Raw genomic sequence first — 8,575 nt, forward strand, 5'->3', positions numbered from 1 at the left:
GTTGACAAGTATCATGCCCTCTAAGAAGCTTTCCCCATCCCCTCCTGGGTTAGGTGTTCCTTCTCTACTTTTAAGTGTCCTCTGAAGATATCTATTATAAAACATATCACACTATAGTTTGCAGTTGTGTTTTCTCTCTCCCCCGCTACAGAACATGGTCCTTGAATTGTCTTTGTTCCCAGCTTGCATCAATTTCAGGAATAGAGTAGGTGCTTACTAAATGCAATCCCAGTAAATAAAATTTGTAGTTTTTCTTCAGGTATCTTTAGAAAAGAAAACCTAAGCCTTATTTGTGAATGTAATTTTTCCTCTTAGACAATATTTCATTTTCTGGCTGGGCACGATGGCTTACGACTGTAATACCAGCACTTTGGGAGGCCAAGGTGGGCAAATCACTTGAGGCCAGGAGTTCCAGACCAGGAGCCGGGACAACATGGTGAAACCCTTCCTCTACTAAAATACAAAAATTAGCCTGGTGTGGTGGTGTACACCTGTAGTCCAAGTTACTTAGGAGGCTGAGACATGAGAACCACCTGAACCCGGGAGGCGGAGGTTGCAGTGAGGCAAGATTGCGCCAGCCTGGGCAACAGAGCGAGACTCTGTCTCAAAAAAGAAGAAAAAAAAATTCTATTACTTTGATCTTTCTATTATTCTGTCAACAAAATATATGTTCAATTGATTGCACTAGAGTTGAAAATTTCTGATGTCTTTCGTATTATATACATTTATATATATTCATGTATATATGTGTGTGAGTGTATATTAATTATATATTTTGTGACTAATCTATTTAACTGTTAAGTATAACACAGAAATTAGAGGACTGGTTTGGTTCACTTTAATTTTACTAACCTCTTTCTTATACTGTTCAGGAAGTCATGATGTGTTTACATTTTTGTCAAATCTGTGGTTCCTTGAAAAGACAGGTGTTCTTAATCCATCTGCCTCTGTATGTGAGCCTATAGCCCCTATCAATCTAATCCCACAATGCTTTGACAAGCTTGCAATCTAAGGATCTGGGCGTGATAGAGTGGATATACTAAGCTATATAAACAACAAAGAAGAAAAGCAGCTTGGATGTGCTTTAAATGTGATAAATTTCAGTAGCAAGGTATAACATTTATTATTTTAGTGTTTTTTCTGTTGGATTGAATTAAAACAACTTTCTCTCTGAGGGATTTGTTCTGGTCTCCCTTGTTCCAATACACAAGTGGGTTTTCTTGGGTATTGTGATACTTTATAACTATGATAGGAAGCATGAACCTCACTTCGGACCTGCCCACTGGACCAAAAACCCACCCGGACACCATAGCGTAGATAGCCAAAATGAATAAATTGCCCCGTCTTCAACTCTTTTTATAGCAATTACTTCTCACTCTTACTTAGCTTCTACTTTTTCTGTTGTTCTGATTTTACATGTTTCTGAACATGTGGATTTATCACACATTTTAAACTGTGGCTTGCCCTTGAAATTAATAGCTGAGTCTGACTTCCTGATTTTGACCCTTGGCTCTCACTCACGGACTCAGTTTGTTCCCAATCAGAATGCTTTGTGGAAAATATTTGTTTTATTGAGTCTTAGGCTATGATTTCACTCCAGTTCCATGCAGTACAAGGAAATTTCGAAAACTCATCCAGTCAATCTATCACATTTCTCTGTGTATAGTGCTCCAGGACACCAACACATGGGTGAAAAATCTATTATATTTTTGAAGACCACTCTTCACCCTTTTAAGCAAAACAATTTTAGAACTTCCCATGGAAGCTTAGTTCAGTATTTGACTGTTTTCCCTGCTACTGCAGACCTTTTCTCTCTAGTTTCAGTTATTTTTGTAACTAGTGGCTCCTTTTTGCCCTTTAAGGGACTATGGGAGAAATGAAGTAAAAGAGGCAGTATCCTAAGGCAGCAGATCTTCAAGTGTGGCCCCTGTATCAGTGGCAGCAACACTGCTTGGGAAATGCAATTTTGATTTCCATTCAGAACCTACTAAATCTGAACTCTGGGGTTGGGGCCCAGCACTTTGAATTTTGAGAAAGCTCTCCAGGTGACTCTCTGATGCTTAAAGACATTTTAGAAACCCTGATGTCATAGTTGAGTATAGACTCTTCACATAAACTGGCTGCTGTGGGCTGAATATTTGCATCCTCCTAAACTCACAAGTTGAAGTCTGATCGCCAATGCGATGGTATTTGATGGAAGACTCTTGGAAGGTGATTAGACCATGAGTGTGGAGCCTTCAAGAATGGAATTAGCACCCTTATAAAACAAACCTCGGAAAGCTTATTCACTGTTTTCTGCTATGTGAGAACACAAGGAAAATGTGGCCACCTGCCACCCGGAAGACAGTCCTCACCAAAACCTGAGCAAGCTGACTCTCTTATCTTGGAATTCCAGTCTCCAAATCTGTGAAGAATAAATTTTTGTTGTTTATAAGCCACCTCGTTTATGGTATTTTGTCCTGGGGATAATAATGTAATTGGCGTAATTAGATTAAGATTAATAAATAATTAACATAGGTAAAGCCCTCAGAATGGTGCCTGCCACAGAGTAGGATGTTTGATTTTTATAATTATAACACAAACCAAATGAATAAAATACCAGCATATGTGAAATAGGTTCATGTGTTTACATTATTATAATAATAATTTTTTTGGTAATTTTATTCTGTTCTGCCTTTGATATGATTAGTTTTTAGTTGTTAGGTTGAACTGCTTCTTGATTTTAAGGGTAAGTTAGGAGGAAGAACAAGTGTATCTTTCCCCCCCTATTAAATAAGTCATAGTCAGGCTTGGAAATGAAAAAGTAAAAGTGCAGTAATTAATTGTTGTGTGTTATGAAATAAAAAGATCTTCTGTTTGGAAGAGCTGTTGGAGCCACCTAACAAACACAGAAATTTACTCAAAAGTACCACGGACAAGGCTTTGTAATCCAAAACATCTTCGGTGAGGGAAGTTTCACCACCTCATGAAGCAGGATGTCACTTTATTGGGCATTTTAAATTGTCAGAATAAAGGGAAACTTTCCTTCCCTTGGTTTCTATCCTTTCACTTGCAATCTGCAAGACAAAGTACAAGCTAATTAACCTCTAAGGGCCTCTGATTCTCTTCTTTCTCTGGAACAGCGATAAGCCTGTCAACCTTGCAAAAGTACTGTGACCATTCAGTGTGAAGACACTCATAAGTGCACCAACAAATGATGTCTCTCTAAGGAGAAACTTCTGTAGAATAGGATTGTGCTAAGGCAATTGGAGCTAAAAGTCTTTAATACTGCTCTTTCTTTAAGGCTGATAATTGTGTGAGGTGAAATTTTCATACAGAGGACAAGATATAGAAAAAGAATTGGGTCTTAGCAAAAGGGGGTCTAGGTTAAAGAAAAGATGTGTAGAAACCAATGCATATTTTACAGCTAACATTTTAATGCTGTTTTGTAGCATAGTGTCTTCAGACAATTCTTACCTTGACAGTTCTCAGTGCTGTCTATGAGATAGTCTTATTTTTGGCAATATTAGAAAGTGCTTTCCAAGCTTGCCTGCTTATTTAATCTTTCCTACTCCTTGATATAGTTCTTCCTACTTGTGTTTGCAAGTGTTTGGATGTCACCTTTTTGTTAATTAACTCTTTTATTTTTTTGGTCTCTCTTTTGTGTACTCTGCAGATTTCTTTTTTCTTTTTTCCTTTTGGTTTCCTAGTGACAGCTTCCTTTCAATTCCTCTTCTCTGTTTGCCTCTCCTGAGAAGGAGCCAGTGTCAAAATGTTAGCTCAGTTGGGTTTCCCATTACCAGCTCTGCAAGTCCCCAGGCCCCTCCTGTATTTAGCAGGCTAGGAGTCACTGTGGCCCAAACATCATTTTCAAATTGTCATGTAGATAAATTCACAAGGCTTGGGGAAAATAGAAAAAAAAACGAACACCTGTGAAATAATGATTACTATTGCTTTACCGTATGCCCACTTCATGTTAGATTTATCTAAATTCTTTCACTGGAAGCTGATAGAGCCATGCTGTAACTGTGAAATTAATTATCAGCTAGGAGGGCTAAGGACTTAAGGTGTGAAAATTGCTGGTTGACAAAGGGCCATTGTTCCATTACATCTTAAAACTGAAGTAGACAATGTAAACTAGTCTGAAAACCTGTCTAAAGTTTATTAGTCTGTTAACATACTCCTAGAAGATGTCTCATGGAGAAAAATTAATCAAGGAACAACAAGAACAAAATAAAAAGGAAATAGGCAACTTCTAGATGGAGTGTTTTCTCTGACTTTGAATATTTTAAAACAGATACTTGGGCATTAATTGCCAAATATTCAATTATCATGAAGCAAGATAGGTTAGGTGAGATGGGAATAAGTGATTGCTCTCTGCCATGTGACTTCTTTGGAGAATTGGCCTTTCCTCAATTATTTGATCCTGGCCATATGACCAATTCAATAGTCTGCTTTACCCCAATAGATATAGGATGCTATTTAGGGAGTCCAACAGACTAACCCAATCTTCTAGCACAGTGATTGGTATAACCAAGACATGTGACCAAAAAAGCACCAGTGAGAGACTGCTTGATATTTGAATAAACAGATATTCCATTCTAGGTTGAAAGTTGTTACCAATATACTTCGTCAGTAGGCATCTTTCCACTTTTCTGAAGAATGCTTCTCTTCGGAGAGAAGCCAACTGAGAGAAGGAAATGAAGATGATAGTTGAAGAGAGAAATATAGTGTTCTTGATAAAATTCTTAGAGCCCCTGGCTCCAGCCATGCTAAGCCAGCTCTGGAAAGTTTTATGATTTCATAAATTCATTTTACTTGAGCTATCTAAGCTGAGTTTCTGATACTTCCTACCAAAATACTTCGGACTAATATAGAAACTCTATTAAGAATGCTGTCAATTCCAAGGTAAGGTATTCTTTATTGAGTGCCTAAATAAGATAGGCCTATTATGAGACTGGAAGGAAAGATATATCTAAGAGACATACCTTGGCTTTCACAGACTGTTCATCTCTTTGGGAAAACAAGAAACAGTAAGTGAACAGACCCCTATATACTCGAGGGTAAAAAAAATTAAAGAAAAGAAAATATACTCCTAAGGAGTTTCAGAAAGCTGTTTTTAGCAGGCAGAAACTAAAAAATTAAACTACCACAGTGTTGCTTGACAAATAGTTTCTAAAAGCTTCAAAAATTAGTACAAGGACCTCTTCAAGGGAAATCAACATTTACTTAAATTAACTGAGAAATTGGAACAATCGGTAATTGAAATATTAGTCACAATGACATACAGTGGACACAGTTGCTTACCTCGTGGGGCTTAAATTCTAATAGAGTAAAGGGCCTGTAAACATGTAAACACATAAGTGAGGAAAGTACTTTGTACTGTTCATAAAAGTACTTATTGCACTCTGTAAATAGAATAATGTGATAAAACTACATACTAAATGTGAGAGAGCCCGTAGGGGTTTGTGATGTTTGAACCAACACAAATGAGAAGAATGAGAAGAAACCTGCAATTTCAACAGCCAGCAGAAGAGGTAATAGCAAGTGCAAATATTCTGACATGGCAAAGAATCTTGAAGTTCCAAAAAACCTAAAGAGCCAATGTGCTTGCAGTGTTCTCAGCAAGGCAGATTGGCTTGGAGAGATTGGAGACCTAATGCACCAGAAGCAAGGTCTTGCAGGGCTTTTAAGACAATGGCAGCATTTAGTTTCAATCAAATGACAACAGAAATAAAGGTTTTAAGAGAGAGAGTGGCATGATCCACATTTTCAAAATATCATTGTGGTTATTGCATAGAGGATGCTTCTTGGCCGAAGAAGTAAAAGAAGAAAGATGCTAGTGCCTTGGACAAAATGAACAGTACTGAATGCATGCTTTTTTGAGGGACAGTCATACATTGTTTGTTCAGTTCAGTAATCTCCATGGTTCCTTTCAAATCTACTCTAGAATCTTAGAAAGTTTTTCCGTATTTATGTGTAAATATACAAGACTGATGGATACAACAGTAAAACTATTATGTTGGTGCCAAAGTAATTGCAGTTTCAGACCATGAATTTTAAATCATTATAACTAGGCTCAAACACATCTTCATTAATCAAAATAGGAACCATTACAATCAACACTTTTTTCTTTCCAATGAGAAATAAGTTTTTTTATTCTTGTAGCATAAAAATCCATGCTTCGGGGTTTGATGAACTCTTGGAAAGGATTTTGTGGATCCTGCTGGTTGTGGAAGTGTTTTCCCTGCACAAAGTTGTTGAGATGCTTGAAGAAGTGGTAGCTGGTTGGCAAGAGGTCAGGTGAATATGGCGGTTGAGGCAAAACTTTGTAGCCCGATTCATTCAACTTTTGAAGCGTTGGTTGTGCAACGTGTGGTTGGGCGTTGTCGAGGAGAATTGTACCCTTTCTGTTGACCAATGCCGGCTGCAGGCGTTACAGTTTTCTGTGCATCTCATTGATTTGCTGAGCATACTCCTCAGATGTAATGGCTTCACCTGGATTCAGAAAGCCGTAATGGATCACACCAGCAGCAGACCACCAAACAGTGACCATGACCTTTTTTTGGTGCAAATTTGGCTTTGGGAAGTACTTTGAAGCTTCTTCTTAGTCTAGCCACTGAGCTGATCAGTGCTGGCTGTTGTATAAAATCCACTTTTCATCACACATTACAATCTGATCAATAAATGGTTCATTGTTGCATAGAAAAAGAGAAGATGACAATTCAAAACGATGATTTTTTTTTTTTTTTTTTTTCACTCAGCTCATGGGGCACCCACTTATGGAACGTTTTTACCTTTCCAATTTGTTTCAAATGCGGAACTATCTTAGGATGGTTGACACTGAGTTCTTCAGCAACTTCTTGTGTAGTTGTAACAGGATCAGTTTTGATGATTGCTCTCAACTCTTCGTTGTCAACTTCCAACGGCCAGCCACTATGCTCCTTGTATTCAAGGCTCTTGTCTCCTTTGCTAAACTTCTTGAACCACCACTGCATTGTACGTTCATTAGCAGTTCCTGGGCTAAATGCTTTATTGATGTTGTGAGTTGTTTCTACTGCTTTATGACCTATTTTGAACTCAAATAAGAAGATTGTTCGAATTTGCATTTTGTCTGACATCGTTTCCATAGTCTAAAATAAACACAAAATAAACAGCAAGTAATGTCATTAGCAAAAGAAATAAAGCGAAAAATGCTTATAAAAATGATGTATAACATAACCACATTTATTAAAGAATGTATTAGAATATCAAACGACAAATTCCGATAATGCAAAAACAGCAATTATGTTTGTGCTAACCTAATAATAATATATATTCCCATTTATTTGGGTAATATATAGATATTAGCTATTACAGGGGCTATTACACAATTACCTAAATAATTGCATTTCTGTCAATATGCTACTTTTATCATATGCTAATTAATATTATTTGAGAAAAATAAGAATTGTCATATGATATCAACTCCCAGGTTTATAATTTCATATCTCAACGGTGGTAAGAAGTATGAACCTGTTTGCAGCATTTAGTCCTAAAAATAGGCCCTGTTTTAACAAAATGTTGTCTACATGATATCCTCTAGGTCAACATCCTAACTCTCATTTTAGCACTTTCATCTCTGATCTGAGTTTACCCACAAACTTATGTACACTGACTTCTACTGTCATTGCTTGCAGTTAATAACTGTTATTTCTAAGCACTATATCCCAATCTAGAGTGGCCCTGATTCCACATGTGCTATTCCCCCCATCTCTGCAAGCACCCTGACCCCAGCCCATTTTCCCTGTCCTATATCATCATATGTAGTTCAGAGACTCCTGACACTAGTGAAGCTGATATAGGTGAGATCCCAGCATTCTGATTCCCTTGCTGAAGCCGATCACAATTCTGGCTTCACAGACAAGTTAGCGACTTTTCTGAGTTTCTTCTGAGAATCCCTTTAAGTCTCAGGCTTCCTGAAAATCATTGGCCAGACCCTGCTTCATTTTGCTCTGTTGTTGTTTCCAAGAAGGTTTTCTGAAGTTAGTTTTCTGTTCAGATGCAGACAGTAGTGGAACAACCTTTCTAAGGAGAAGATACTTAATGAGAAAATAATATATGTACAGGTGTAGATAAGGGGTAATTGTAACCACAGACATGAAATTCAATATATATTACTTTGATGTGCACATTTAATCCTAGAAGAATGCTTTTAGATGAAGCATTCTTCTACTGCTTCTGAATGATGTACAGCGAAACCTTATTTTTCAGATCCCTTCTAGCTCAGCCTAACTTATGAGCTGACAGGATTCCTTACACCTTGGCCAGGTGCTTCAAGAAGTGTTCATCATCACAAGTCACTTGCAGGACTCTAGAATCATATTAAGAAAAAAAAAACTATTAAAAGGCTTAAGTAAAAATGAGCTGAAGTCCCTCAAGAAGTGTTCTTTTACCTTGTCCCTGTTTATTTCCATGTTTAAAGACTGCTTAACGTCTGGGCGTAGTGGCTCATGCCTGTAATCCCAGCACTTTGGGAGGCTGAGGCAGGTGGATCACGAGGTCAGGAGATCGAGACCATCCTGGCTAAAACGGTGAAACCCCGTCTCTACTAAAA

General features: G+C 37.6%; 1 pseudogene; it reads right to left on the minus strand.

The window, feature by feature from the left end:
• Positions 1 to 6,073: 6,073 nt before the first annotated feature.
• On the minus strand, positions 6,074 to 7,109 carry LOC129050961 (histone-lysine N-methyltransferase SETMAR-like; annotated as a pseudogene).
• Between the last annotated feature and the right edge of the window lie 1,466 nt (positions 7,110 to 8,575).

Source organism: Pongo abelii, chromosome 18 (assembly GCF_028885655.2).
Source record: "Pongo abelii isolate AG06213 chromosome 18, NHGRI_mPonAbe1-v2.0_pri, whole genome shotgun sequence".
Taxonomy (NCBI): Eukaryota; Metazoa; Chordata; class Mammalia; order Primates; family Hominidae; genus Pongo; species Pongo abelii.